Source organism: Nomascus leucogenys, chromosome 15 (genome assembly GCF_006542625.1).
Source record: "Nomascus leucogenys isolate Asia chromosome 15, Asia_NLE_v1, whole genome shotgun sequence".
In the NCBI taxonomy this organism is placed as follows: domain Eukaryota; kingdom Metazoa; phylum Chordata; class Mammalia; order Primates; family Hylobatidae; genus Nomascus; species Nomascus leucogenys.
In genome coordinates this window covers 81,730,442-81,745,404 of record NC_044395.1, presented here as the reverse complement: position 1 = coordinate 81,745,404, position 14,963 = coordinate 81,730,442, and the positions used below count along the sequence as shown (strand labels likewise).

The following is a 14,963-nucleotide window of genomic DNA, read 5'->3' as shown; positions in this document are numbered from 1 at the left end:
TTGGGTCCCAACCTAGGCCCACTGAATCAGACTTTGGAAATAGGACCAAGCTACCAGGTTTGTTTTGTTTTTTAAAATTTTCCATTATAAACATTTTAAGTGCACAATTCAGTGGCATTAAATACATTCACAGTGTTATGCAACCATCACTGCTATTAATCAAACTTTTCTATTGCCTCAACAAAAACTCTGTAACCATTAAGCAATAACTCCCATGACTCCTGCCGCCATCCCCTGTTAACCATTGATTTACTTTCTGTCTCAATAAATTTGTCTATTTTTGATATTTCATATGAGTGGAATTATAGAATAGTTGTCCTTTTGTGCATGGTTCCTTCACATAGCATATGTTTTTAGGGCTCATCCACATTGTAATATGTATCAGAACTTCATTCCTTTCTTATGGATGAATAATATCCCACTAGATACATATACCAACTTTTCTTTATCCATTCATACATGAGTAGACATTTGGCTTCATTCCATCTTTTGGGTATTTTGAATAAGGCTGCAGTGAACACTGACATACAAGTGTCTGTTTGAGTCCCTGTTTTCAATTCTGTTATCTATAAACCAAGGAGAGGAATTGCTGGATTACATGTAATTCTGTGTTTAAATTTTTGAGGAACCAACAAACTGTTTTCCACAGCAGCTGCATGATTTTATTTTTTAATTTTTTTAATCAAAATTTCAGTTTTAAATTTTACTTTAAGTTCCGGGATACATGTGCAGAATGTACAGGTTTGTTACATAGGTATACATGTGCCATGGGGGCTTGATGTACTATTGACCTGTCCTCTAAATTCCCTCCCCTTGCCCTCACCCCCCCAACAGGCCCCAGTGTGTGATGTTCCCCTCTCTGTGCCCATGTGTTCTCATTGTTCAGCTCCCACTTATGAGTGAGAACATGTGGTGTTTGGTTTTCTCTTCCTGTGTTAGTTTGCTGAAGATGATGGCTTCCAGCTTCATCCACGTCCCTGCAAAAAACATGATCATGTCCCTTTTTATGGCTGTGTAGTACTCCCTGGTGTATATGTACATTTTCTTTATCAAATAGTCTGTCATTGTTGGGAATTTGGGTTAGTTCCATGTCTTTGCTATTGTGAATAGTGCTGTAATAAACATACATGTGCATGTGTCTTTTCAGTAGAATGACTTACATTCCTTTGGCTATATACCCAGCAATGGGATTCCTGGGTCAAATGATATTTCTGGTTTTAGATCTTCGAGGAATTGCCATACTGTCTTCCACAATGGTTGAACTAATTCACATTTCCACCAATAGTGTAAAAATGTTCGTATTTCTCCACAGCCTCACCAGGATCTATTGTTTGTTGCCTTTTTAATAATCGCCATTCTGACTGGCGTAAGATGGTATCTCATTATCATTTTGATTTGCATTTCTCTGATGATCAGTGATGTTTAACTTTTTTTCATATGTTTTTTGGTTGTGTAAATGTCTTCCTTTGAGAAGTGTCTGTTCATCTCTTTTGCCCACTTTTTGATGAAGTTTTTTCTCATAAATATGTTTAAGTTTCTTGTAAATTCTGGATATTAGACCTTTGTCAGATAAGTAGATTGCAAACATTTTCTCCCACTCTGTTGGATGCCTGTTCACTCTGATGATAATTTCTTTTGCTATACAGAAGCTCTTTAGTTTAATTAGATCCCTTTTGTCAATTTTGGCTTCTGTTGCAATTGCTTTTGGCATTTTCGTCAAGCTGAATGATTTTATATTTCCACCAGCAATATACAAGAGTTCCAAATTTTCCACAACCTCACCAACACTTATTTTCCCCTTATTTTCTAATAGGATGGGAATTTTATTTAAAAATTATAACCAGTGGGGTATGAAGTGATATATTATTGGAGGTTTAATTTGAATTTTCCTAATGACTAAAGATGTTGAGTATCTTTTCATGTGTTTATTGGCCATTTGTATATCTTCTTTGGAGAAATGTGTATTAAGATCATTTGCCCATTTTTCAGTTGGGTTGTCATTTTGTTCAGTTATAGGAGTACTTTGTATACTCTGGACATTAAATTTTTACAAGATACATAATTTAAAAATATTTTCTTCCTTTTTATGGTTTTGTTTTCACATCTTTAATAATCTCTTTTGATGAAGAAATTTTTCTTTTTTTTTTTTGAGATGGAGTCTCGCTCTGTTGCCCAGGCTAGGGTACAGTGGTGCAATCTCGGCTCACTGCAAGCTTTGCATCCCGGGTTCACGCCATTCTCCTGCCTCCGCCTCCCAAGCAGCTGGGACTACAGGCACCCGCCACCATGCCTGGCTAATTTTTTGTATTTTTCAGTAGAGACGGGGTTTCACCGTGTTAGCCAGGATGGTCTCGATCTCCTGACCTCGTAATCTGCCCACTTCGGCCTCCCAAAGTGCTGGGATTACAGGTGTGAGCCACCACACCTGGTTGATGAAGAAATTTTTTAAAATTTTGAAATCCAATTTATCTATTTTTTCTTTTGTTGGTCATGCTTTTTGTGACCAACAGAATCCATTGTGAAATGCAAGGCCATAGAGATTTACCTCTAGTTTTTATTCTAAGATTTAATGGTTGTAGCTATATTTAGAATGTTAGTTGATTTTGAGATCATTTTTATATATGGTGTGAAGTAGGGGGTCTAACTTCTATACATAGAATCATGGCAACTGTGAGTAGATTTAGTTTTACTTCTTTTCCAATTTGAATGCATTTACTTATTTTTCTTGCCCATTTGCACTGGCTAGAAATTCCAGTACAGTGTTAAATAGCAGTGGTGATATCTTTGCCTTGTTCCTGATCTTGAAAGGAAAACTTTGAGTCTTTCACTATTGAGTATAATGCTAGCTCTGAGTTTTTTCATTAATGCCCTTTATTGTGTTAAGAAAGTTCCCATATGTTGCTCATTTTCTGAGTGTTTTTATCATGACAAGATATTGGATTTCGTCAGATGCATTTTCTGTGTCAATTGAGATAATCCTGTGGGGTTTTTTTTTCCTTTATTCTATTAATGTGGCATATAATATTGATTGATTTTTCTTATGTTAAACCATTCTCCTGGGATAAATCCCACTTGGGCATAGTGTATAATCCTTTTAATACACTGTTGGATTCAATTCATTTGTATTTTGTTGAGAAATGTTGCATCTACATTCATAAGAGATATTGGTCTGTAATTTTCTTTGCTTATGATGTCCTTATCTGGCTTTGGTATTATAGTAATTCTGACCTCATAGAATGAGTTAGGAAATGTTTCTCCACTTTAATTTTTTGGAAGAGTTTGAGAAGGATTGATGTTCATTCTTCTTTAAATGTTTGTTGCAATTCACCAGTGAAGCCATGTGGTCCCAGACTTTACTTGGTTGAGAGATTTTTGTTACCAGTTCAGACACTTTACTTCTTATAAGTCTCTTCAGATTTTCTCATTCTTCATGATCCAGTCTTCTTCATGATCCAGTCCTGGTTGGTTATGTGTTTCTAGGAATTTGTCCATTTCATCTAGGTTATCTAATTTGTTTTCATATAATTATTCATAGTCTTCTATTTTAATCCTTTTAATTTCTGTAAGGTCAGTAGTAATGACCCTACTTTAAATATGACAACCCATTGCCTTCTGGTCTCCATGGTTTCTGATGATAAATTGGCTGCTAATTTGATGAAGAAGTCCTTGTATTTGACAGTCATGTCTTGCTTTCTGCTCTCAAGATTCTCTTTGTGTTTGTCTTTTGATGGTTTTATCATAATGTGTCTCAGTGTGGATACCTTTGAGTTTATCTTACTTACAGTTTGCTAAACTTCTTGGATATGTAGATTCATATATTTCATCAAATGTGAAAAGTTTTAACCATTATTGTTCCAAATTTTCTTTCCAGTACTTTCTATCTTCTCCATCTGAGACACCCCTGGTGCAAACATTAGTCTATTTGATAATGTCCTACAGATAGATCCCTCAGGCCTTGTTCATTTTTCTTTATTCATTTTTCTTTTTGCTCCACAGCCTTGTTGACTTCAATGATCTTATCTTTAAGTTCCATTACTCATTTTTCAGCCTGCTCAAATCTTCTCTTGCATCCCTCTAGTAAGTGTTTTATTCCAGTTGCACTTCTCAGCTGCAGAGTATCTGTTTGGTTCCTTTTAATACTTTATATCTCTTCGTTGATATTTTGTTTATATGTCATTTTCCTGACTTACTTCTTTATCCATGTTTTCATCTAGCTCTTTAAGCACATTAAAGACAGTTATTTTAAAGTCTGTACAGTAAGCTCAACATCTGTGCTTCCTCAGGAATGGTTTCCGTTCATTTATTTTGTTCCTTTGAATGACAATACTTTCCTCTTTCTTTGTTTGCCTGTGACTTTATTTGAACACTGAACATTTGGATGTTATAATGTATTAACATTGGAGAACAGATCTGCCCCTTTACTGGGGTTTGCTGAGTTTTGTTTTTCTTTGTTTTTGATTGTTGAATACTACAGCAGTCCATTTCTTTAGTGGCTTACCAAACTATTTTTGCAGAGACTGTATTTCTAGTCATGTGTAGTAACTGAAATTTCTGTTCCTAATCTTACGTTATAAAGTATTTTGGGCCAGGCAAGGTGGCTCACACCTGTAATCCCAATACTCTGATAGGCTGTGGAAAGAGGATTGCTGGAGGCCAGGAGTTTGAGACCTGCCTGGGCAACATAGTGAGACCTTGTCTCTGTGAAAAAAAAAAATTAAAAATTGGCCAGGCATGGTCACATGTGCCTGTAGTCCTAGCTTCTTAGGAAGCTAAAATGGGATGATCACATGAGCCCAGGAGGTCAAGGCTGCAGTGAGCCCTGATCATATCATTGCCCTCCAGCTTGGGCAACAGAATGAGACCCTGTCTCAAAAGAAGAAAAAAGAAAAAAAAACTTAAAAGAAAAAAATTATTTTGACAGGGATTTCCTTGAATGTCAGCAGCCAAAAACAAGAAAGAGAGAGACACTCCTCCAACCTTTGCAGATTATCTCCATGCTGGGACCCTCCTTCAACACTTAGCCAGGCTTGCACTGATCCTAGGGATCAGCCCAAGATGAAAGCCTTGGGTGTTCTCAAGTCTTTTCTGACCTTACCTCTTGCCCTAGGCATGCATATGGCTTTCTAAATTCCTTGAACACACAGGTGATTTTGAATGTCCTAATTGTCCAAAGAAACACTCTTTCCAGCATTTTCTCTTTGCTTTACGTGATCTACTATATGTCTCAACCATACTCTTTGGCCCCAGGCAGCCACATGGTGTTTGTTAGATTTGAAATGTTTTCCTAAATTAACACATAATAATTGTACCTATGTACTGGGTACATTTGATATTTGGTACATGCATACAATATATAATGATCAAATCAGGATAATTGGGATAACTATCACTTCGAACATTAGTTATTTATTCATGTTGGGAACATTCCAAATCTTCTCTTGTAGCTATTTTGAAATATGCAATAAATCAATGCCTGCCACTTTTTTCTAGCATGGAAGAGTTCTGAGTTACAAGTACCTTTTATCAGTTTTTCACATAGTCTCAGATAGTTAGAATAGATATGCGAAATAATTTGTGAATAAGGTCTGCTCTGCTCACTCCACAACCAGAGACAGTTGTCCTACACTAGGAACATGGGCTGAAATCTTTCAAGACTGCCACTGGGTTATAAATGGTATGGTGCAAAAGGCAAGTAAACATGCCTCACAGCTTTCCTACTCCTTTAAGGTTGCCTTTTTCTTAATTCAGCATTCACTCAGTTGCTATAAACCTCTGATTATTTTCCTAAGTTCCAACAAAGTTGGTTCTGACAATTTCTGCTTGTTTTTCAGCATTTCTGTCGAGAAACAGCAGCTTCGGGTTTTCTACTCTAACATTTTGTTGACATCCAGCTACTTGTGTTTTAACAAGCCTTCCAGGATATTTGTATGCAATCTAAAGTTAGAGAACCACTAATCTAAAAAGTCACTAATTAGAAGCTAATTACTGACCATATGTTAGATTTGTGGAGTCCTTATAGAGATAAGGCAAAACCATAATCTAGGCCATCAACACATATTTCCCATATGTCAGTGCACTCAAATTTGAGCCTTCAAACTGAATAAATCAAAACCAATAAGAAGGTTGTGAAAAAAATATGTCAGTTCTTAGACCCTACTGTTCAGATTCTCAATGAGGAGGTCTAAGTATACACAATAATTTGATTTGTAAAGTCTTCTAATGTGATTTTAATGTCTTTTCAGGATTGAGAACCAGTCATTGCCCTTCATTACAGATCCAGGGCCCACAAGAAAAGGAGAGCTTCGCCAGGAAGTAACTAGCTACAGAACAAGAAACACCATTGCATTGAATGTGAGTTCAGTTTTAAACTGAGACACTTGGATGAATTTCTGTTCATTCTTGGAAACATGGCAAAATTATATACATATACATATATACACACACACATATATACATATATTCACATATATATGTGGATTATCACCCTTAAAAAGTATGCCATTTTAAACATTTTGAATATTTATGATGTACAAAACAAAATATAGCAAACACTTGAGAAATGAAATATCCTCAATATAGTTGAAGACTTCTGGGTTCACAACCCTAATAAAACTCCCATTTCCTCCTCTCAGAAGTAAACTTCTAAATTTAATGTTTATCATTCCTATGCATTTGTCTTTGTATATATAGGGATGTATTAATAAGCTGTATATTGAATTATCTTGCATTTTGAAATATATAAATGATTTAATACTGTAATTTTCTCCTGCTACTAGTTTTTTCATTTAAAAGTACTTCAGCAATTCATCAAGTTTTGTTCAATTTCACTGATTTTTATGTTTCTATGTCTCTACTACAATGCATTTAAACATTCTCCTATTGATGGACAATTAGGTTTTTTCCAAGTTTTTGAAATTACCAAAAAAAAAAAAAAAAAAAAAAAAAACTCCTGTGATGATGCTTATACATATATACCTGGGTATATGACCAAGAGTTTCTTCAATGTTTATACCAAAGAGTTGGGCTCCTATGTCAAAATGTATGCACATTACAAGGATCCCCAAATTTCCCTCTCTATTTATTCCACCAATTCAAGTTTCCAGCACAATGGGTAAGAATCCATTGCTCAATGACTTCCCCTACACACAGCATTGTCAGATGGTTTTTCACTTTTGCCAGGCTAATGGGTGAAGAAATGGTTTCCCATAGTGGTTTTAATTTGCATTTCCAAGATAACTAGTGAACTTGAATTACTTTCAATATGTTCACTGGCTATTTATGTTTTCTACTTTGCAAAACCATCCTTCTATATCTTTTGCCTGACTTCCTATTGAGTTAAAAAAGCTTTCTTATTGATTTAAAGCATTCCTTCAATGAATACTTTTTTTTGCTAATTGTTGTCAAGATCTTCTTTGATGTATTGTCACAATTTTTAGAATTGTATGCAGTAAACCCATCAATATTTTCTTTAAGGACTTGTGCATTTTTTTTATCTTGTCTAAGAACTTCTCTATCCTGACTGAGATCGTGAAGATATGTTCTTATGTTGTCTTCTAAACCTTTCAACATGGAGCTTTCACAGTTAGGTATTTAATTCAATTGTACTTGTAAATGATTTTTATGTATGGGGTCCAGGTATATATTTGAAGCTTTTCCTTATACTGTACACAAAAATCAATTACATCACTCAATGTCTGTGTCTATAATATATATATAATGTTTTTAAATAACTGATTTTCCTAACCATGTATTGATGAATCCATCCTTTCCTCATTGGTCAGGAATGCCACATCAGTTATGTATCAAGTTTCCAAGTTTCCACATAAGACGAAAGGATCATTTCTGGCCTCTCCATTCTGATCTCTTGGTTCATGTGCTGATCAGTGTAGTGATATCACACTCTGTTGATTGCTATAACTTTACAATAAGCCTTCACATCTGGATAGCTAAGTCCCTTCCTTTTTCTCCCTCAGAAAATGTCTTAGTTATTCTTGGCCTCTGGTCTTCCCTAAAAATTTTAGCATCAGTTTACAGAGTCCATCAGGAAAAAAAAAAAAAAAATCCTCTTTGGAACTGATTACAAGCTCATTAACCCTAGAGACCAATGTGGAAGAATCAGATGTTTTTATTATTTTATGCCTTCTTCTCCAAGAACATAGTGTACTTCTCCCCAATTAGGTCTTCTTTAGTGGTTTTTAATAAAATTTTATAATTTTCTTTATAGGTGTCATGTATATATTTTATTTGATTTGTTCCTAAGTATTTTATTCACCTTTTAATATTATAAATAAAATATTTAATTACAGTTTTTGTTATTATTGCTGTTGCAGCTGCTACTGTGCTGCTTTTGTTCAGCAATGCAATTGATCTTATCTTTGGCTTTACGTCTAGCACTCTTTCTGAACTCTCTTGCTAATTCTAATAATTTGGTGATCATTTTTTCTATATAGGCATCTATGTAAGTTAATAACTACATTTTTCTTTATTATAATCCTTAAGATTTTTACTTATTTTGCTGGTAAGAACCTCCACTACAATGTTGAATAGAAACATTGATAATAGTCATTCTTGTGTGGTTCCTGATTTTAACAGGAATTCTCTTAATATTTAAACCATAAGTATTATATTTGATGTATGTTTATGTACTTTTATCAATTTAATGAAGTTTCCTTCTATTTCTAGTTTGCTGAGAATTTTTAATGAGTCAGTATTGAATTTCTTCTAGTGCCTTTTCTGCCTCTTGAGAAGACCATTGGATTTTTTTCTCATTTTGTCTGTTCAACATAATGAATTTCATTAAGAAATTTTCTGAAGATAAAAACAAATTTTCACTGTTGAAATAATCAATTTGTTCTCTCTCACACACCCAGACACACATGCATACATACGCACCGCTAATAAACAGTTTGCTAATAATATTTTGTTTAAATTTTTTAATCTAATCTGTTCAAAAGTAAATTGGCTTAAGCAATTCCCTTCTCATACAGTCCTTGTCTAGTCTGCAAATCAAGGTGACACTATCCTCATAAAATTAGATGAGTGGTATTCTCATTTATTCTCCTCTCTGGAAGAGTGTATATAAGATTGGAATTATTTCCTTGAATGTGTGCTAGAACTCCCCTGTAAAACTGTGTGAGCCTCGTGGTTATTTGGTAGAGGGACATGGTAGACTGCCAGAATGGTCTCAGTCCTTTGATCCTCACTGTGTCCATACCTTGTGCAATGTACATTTGTAGCATATCCCATCAAAAGGTCAAATCTATTTCCAATACACTTGAATCTAAGCTGGGCTTGTAACTTGCTTTGGCCAATATAATGCAGCAAAGTAATCTAGTGCAAGTTTCAAGCCTAAGCCTCAAAAGACCATGTGCATTTCTGCTCTGACTCTTGAAACTTTGTTCCATGATCATGTAAACTAGTTTGAGCTAGACTTCTGGAAATCGAGAGGCCACATGAAGCAGAGATGAGCCATACCAGCTAAGGCCATTCTAGTACAGCCAGGCCCCAGAAACCCCAGCAGCTGATCAAAGATGCACAAATGAACCCATTGAGAATAAAATCCAGCAAAGTAAGCCCAGCTCAAATTGCTAACCCACAAAATTGTGAGGTAAATAAAGGCTGTTGTTTTAAGCCATCAAGCTTTGTTTTGATTTGCTGTATATCAAAAGCTAACTGGTACAATAGACTTTGAATCATAAACTCAATTACTTTAATGAAGGTAAGACTACCATAGTTGTTTATTTCAAGTCCATTTTGGTCATTCATGTAGCTTTAGAAAATTGTCCATTTTTCTCTAATTTTCCATTTTATTGGCAAAAAGTTATTAATAAATGGTTACTACTGTTTTAATTTTTGCAGCATTTATTGTTATATGCTTTTTTTATTTCTACTACATTTATGCCTTCTCTCATCTTCTTCTTGCTCAAACTTCCCAGTGTATTTTCAAATGACCAAATTTTGGCTTTCTTGATCTTGCCTATTGTACCCTATTCATTATTTTATGAATTTCTGTTCTAAATGCTTACTATTTCATTCCTTTTACTTATTTTGTATACATTCTGTTGTTCTTTTTCTAACTTCCCTATTTGGATGTTTAACTCGTTAAATATCTACCTTTTCTAATACAAGCATTTAAAGATAAATACTGCTAAGAATTGCTTTAGCTGCATCTCACAAATTGTGATATTATCTTTCTGAGTTAGTTATTAATTTATACTATTATTTTCCCCCAGACTAATTAGTTACTTTAAATGATACTGTTTATATTTCCAAACATATAAAGGTGGGAGTTTAGTTATCTTTTCACTATTTCTAACGTAACTGCATTTTCATCAGAGAATATGGTCTATGTATCTTTTTTGTAATTTGTGGAGACTTCCTTTTTATGGCCTTTTATGTAGTTAATTTTCACAAAGATTCCATGTGCTAGATGTGTTCGTTGTTGGTAGAGTGTGTATGTGTGTGTGTATGTGTATATATATATATATATATAGCCATTAAACTTGTTAAGTATGTTTGAATCCATATGCTTACTAACTTTTCTACTTGCTTGATCTATAAGTTACTGCAAGAAGTATGTTAAATATCACTCAGTCTGATGGCAAATGTATCCATTTTCCCTCTAATTACATACTATGCATATATGCATATATGTTTAGTAAACATTTTTATTAAACAATAAGATATACAGAGTTACACAAATCATAAAAGTACATATTGATGAATTAACTTGATGTAAACACTTTGTGCAATTGCCACCTAGATCTATAAATAAAACTAGGAGACTTCCCTAGTTTTATTTATAGATTTGTAAAAGCAAATATTATTTATTTGTGAAAGCAAAAATATGGAATCACCCTAAGTGTTCATCAATGAATGAATGAATAAAGAAAATGTGGTATATACAAATAGTCGACAAACATATGAAAAAATGCTCACATCACTAATTATCAGGGAAATGAAAATTAAAACCACAGTGAAATACCACCTTAGCCCTGCAAGAATGGTCATAATTTAAAAATAAAAAAAAATAGATGTTGGCATGGATGTGGTGAAAAGGGAAAACTTTTACACTGCTGGTGTGAATGTACACCATTAACCACTATGGAAAACAGTATGGAGATTCTTTAAAGAATCAAAAGTGGAAATACCATTTGATCCAGCAATCCCACTACTGGCTATCTACCCAGAAGAAAAGAAGTCATTATATGAAAAAGACACTTGTACACACGGTTATAGCAGCACAATTCACAATTGCAAAGACATGGAACCAGCCTAAATGTCCATCAACCAATGAATGGATAAAGAAATTGTGGCATATAGATATAAATACTACTCAGCCATAAAAGGAAGTGAAATAATAGCATTCACAGCAACCTGAATGAAACTGGAGACCATTATTCTAAGTGAAGTAACTCAGGAATGGAAAACCAAATATCGTATGTTCTCTCTTATAAGTGGGAGCTAAGCTATGAGGGCACAAAGGCATAAGAATGGCAGAATGGATTCTGGGGACTTAGGGGAAAGGGTGAGAGAGGGTGAGGGATAAAAGACTACACGTTGGGTACTGTGTACAATGCTCAGGTGATGGGTGCACCAAAAATCTCAGAAATCACCACTAAAGAACTTATCTATATAACAAAAAACCACCTGTTCCCCAAAAACTAGTGAAATTAAAAAATATATATAAAAAAACACCAAATCATAGAATTTTTAAAAAAGAAAATGTGGCCTATATACACAATGAAATACTATTCAGCCAAAAAAAGAAAATGAAGTCATGTCATTTTCAGCAACATGGATGAAACCGGAGGTCATTATCTTAAGTGAAATAAGCCAGGCATAAAAAAGGCAAGTACTGGCCGGGTGCGGTGGCTCACGCCTGTAATCCCAGCACTTTGGGAGGCCGAGGCGGGTGGATCATGAGGTCAGGAGTTCAAGACCAGCCTGGCCAAAACGATGAAACCCTGTCTCTACTAAAAAATACCAAAAAATTAGCCGGGCGTGGTGGCACACACCCGTAATCCCAGCTACTCTGGAGGCTGAGGCAGAGAACTGCTTAAACCTGGAGAGGCGGAGGTTGCAGTGAGCCAAGATCATGCCACTGCACTCCAGCCTGGGCGACAGAGCGAGACTCCATCTCAAAAAAAAAAAAAAAAAAAAAAAAGGCAAATATTACATGTTCTCACTTTTAAGTGGGAGCTAATAAATTTGAATATGCAGCTAGAGTGTGGAAAGAAAGAGATTGGAATGACAGATAACAGAGACTGGGAAGGGTGAATGGGGTACATGGAGCAAGAATGAAGAGAAGCTGGTTAAAGGGTACATACACACAGTAAGATAGAAGGAATAATTTCAATGTTTGGTAGCAGAGTAGGTTGACTATGCTTAACAAAAAAGTATTATACTTAGGCAATGGACACCCTAAATACCTTGACTTGATCACTGTACGTTATACACATATAACAACATTTACATGTAACCCACAGATTTATGCAAATCTTAAAAATTCTGTGCATGCCTTTTAACGTATACAAATGCATATCTGTATTAGACATTAGGTACCTAGAGTATTCTTTCTTGGTCATAGGGCATACATATGTCCATTTTATTAACTATAGTAACAAACAGCTTTCCTTAGTACTTAAATCAATTTCATTCCCACCAGCAGTGAATGAAGGCTCTAATTGTTCCACATCCTTGCAAATACATGGTATGGTCTGTGTTTTTAATTTGATCCATTCTGATGGATATTCAGTAGCATCTCAGTTTGGCTTTACTTTCCCTGATGACTAATCATATTGATACCATCCCCTATGTTTACTGGCCTTTTGGACATTCCCTTTTGTGAAGTGCCTGGTAGCATTTTTCTCAAATGTTTTTATTGGATAGCTTTTTGTTATTGATGTGAAGGGGTCCTTTATACAGCTTGGATAAAAGGCCTTTGTGGGACACAACTACTTTGAATAGCTCGTCCTATTCCTTGACATGCCTTTTTACTCTCTTAGTCATCTATGATGAGAAAAGTTCCAAATTTTAATTTATTCCAATGGATCAGTCTTTTCCTTTATAGCTATTATTTCTTATGTCTTATTTAAAAAGTATTTTTCCTACATCAAGGTCATAAAGTATTCTCCTATGTTATGTTTTATAAGCTTTGTCAGTTTAACTTTTAGATTTTGATCTATAGCCCACTTGGAATTGATTTTGCATTATCAGTTGTGTGAAACAGGGTCAAGATTAGTGCTTTCCCCATGGGGATATTCAGTTGACCCCAGCACACTGTAGTGAGTAGGCCATCCATCCCTGCTATCCTGCCAGGCTACAACATACAGTTTGAGATGTTATTCAGTACATACATCTTTAAAATAGCTTATTATTATGTGGTGACCTTTTTGGCCTTGCAGTTTGATATCAGCAGTTTCTCCAGCATTCTCATGTTTAGTTGGGCCTATTTTTCTTTTCTTTTTTTTTTTTTTAACTACCTCACTATCAACATTTATGAGTCCATATTTTTTATTGTTTCACTGTAAGCAATATACAACAGGCTTTGGGTTTTATGAATTCAATATAATACTCTTATTTTTCATTCTAACTGTAAATCACTTAAATTAGTAATAACAATTGTGAAGTGGAATTATATCTGGTATCTTATATTAAATATTTCTCTTCTTACCTTATTTTGGGTTGACAAGGCTTAAAAAAATCCCCTTTTCTCTCATACTTAAATCTCAGAGTTTGGGAGTTAAACATGATTTCTATTATTTTGATATTGTTTTAATTCTAACATGCAGACTTAAAGTCTAATCAGTTTCTCCATTCTTTTTCTGACCACTTAGAACACTTGATTTAAATCAGGCCTTAGAACACTTTAAATCAGATCACCTTTACTATCATTTTATTGCTGTCAATATTTTTTTAATTTTAATTTTAATTGATTTATTTTTTTATTTATTCTAAAAAAAAAAACACTGGATACATGTGCAGATTGTGCAGGTTTGTGACATAGGACATGTGCCACAGTGGTTTGCTGCACCTATTGATCTATCCTCTAAATTCCCTCCCCTCACCCCTCACCCCCCAACAGGCCCTGGGGTGTGTTGTTCCTCTCTCTGTATCCATGTGTTCTTAATGTTAAACTCCCACTTATGAGTAAGAACATGCATTGTTGTTTGGTTTTCTGTTCCTGTGTTAGTTTGCTGAGGACGATGGCTTCCAGCTTCACCCATGTCTCTGCAAAGGACATTAACTCATTCCTTTTTATGGCTGCGTAGTATGCCATGGTGTATATGTACCACATTTTCTTTAGTCTAACATTGATGAGCATTTGGATTGGTTCCATGTCTTTGCTATTGTGAATAGTGCTGCAATAAACATACATGTGCATGTGTCTATTTTTTTTTTTTTTTGAAACAGTCTCGCTCTGTCACCCAGGCTGGAGTACAATGGTACAATCTCAGCTCACTGCAATCTCCACCTCATGGGTTCAAGCGATTCTCCTGCCTCAGTCTCCTAAGTAGCTGAGATTACTGGCGCGTGCTGCCACACCCGGCTAAGTTTTGTATTTTTAGTAGAGACGGGCTTTCACCATGTTGGTCAGGCTGGTCTCGAACTCCTGACCTCGTGATCCACCCACCTGGGCCTCCCAAAGTGCTGAGATTACAGGTGTGAGCCACCGTGCCCGGCCTGAGCCACTGCGCCCGGCCACATGTGTCTTCACAGTAGAATGATTTATATTCCTTTGTGTATACACTCAGTAATGGGACTGCTGGGTCAAATGGTATTTCTGGTCACAGATCCTTAAGGAATCACCATACTGTCTTCCACAATGGTTGAACTAATTTGCATTCCCACCGACGTGTAAAAGCATTCCTATTTCTCCACAGCCTCACATAGGATCTATTGTTTTTTGCCTTTTCAATAATCACCATTCTGACTTGTATGAGATGGTATCTCATTGTGGT

General features: G+C 35.2%; 1 protein-coding gene across 2 annotated transcripts in view; it reads right to left on the bottom strand.

Annotated features, from left to right (window-relative positions):
• Positions 1-14,963, bottom strand: part of NELL1 (neural EGFL like 1) — a 915,720-nt gene that overhangs the window by 670,701 nt on the left and 230,056 nt on the right. The window lies entirely within an intron of this gene.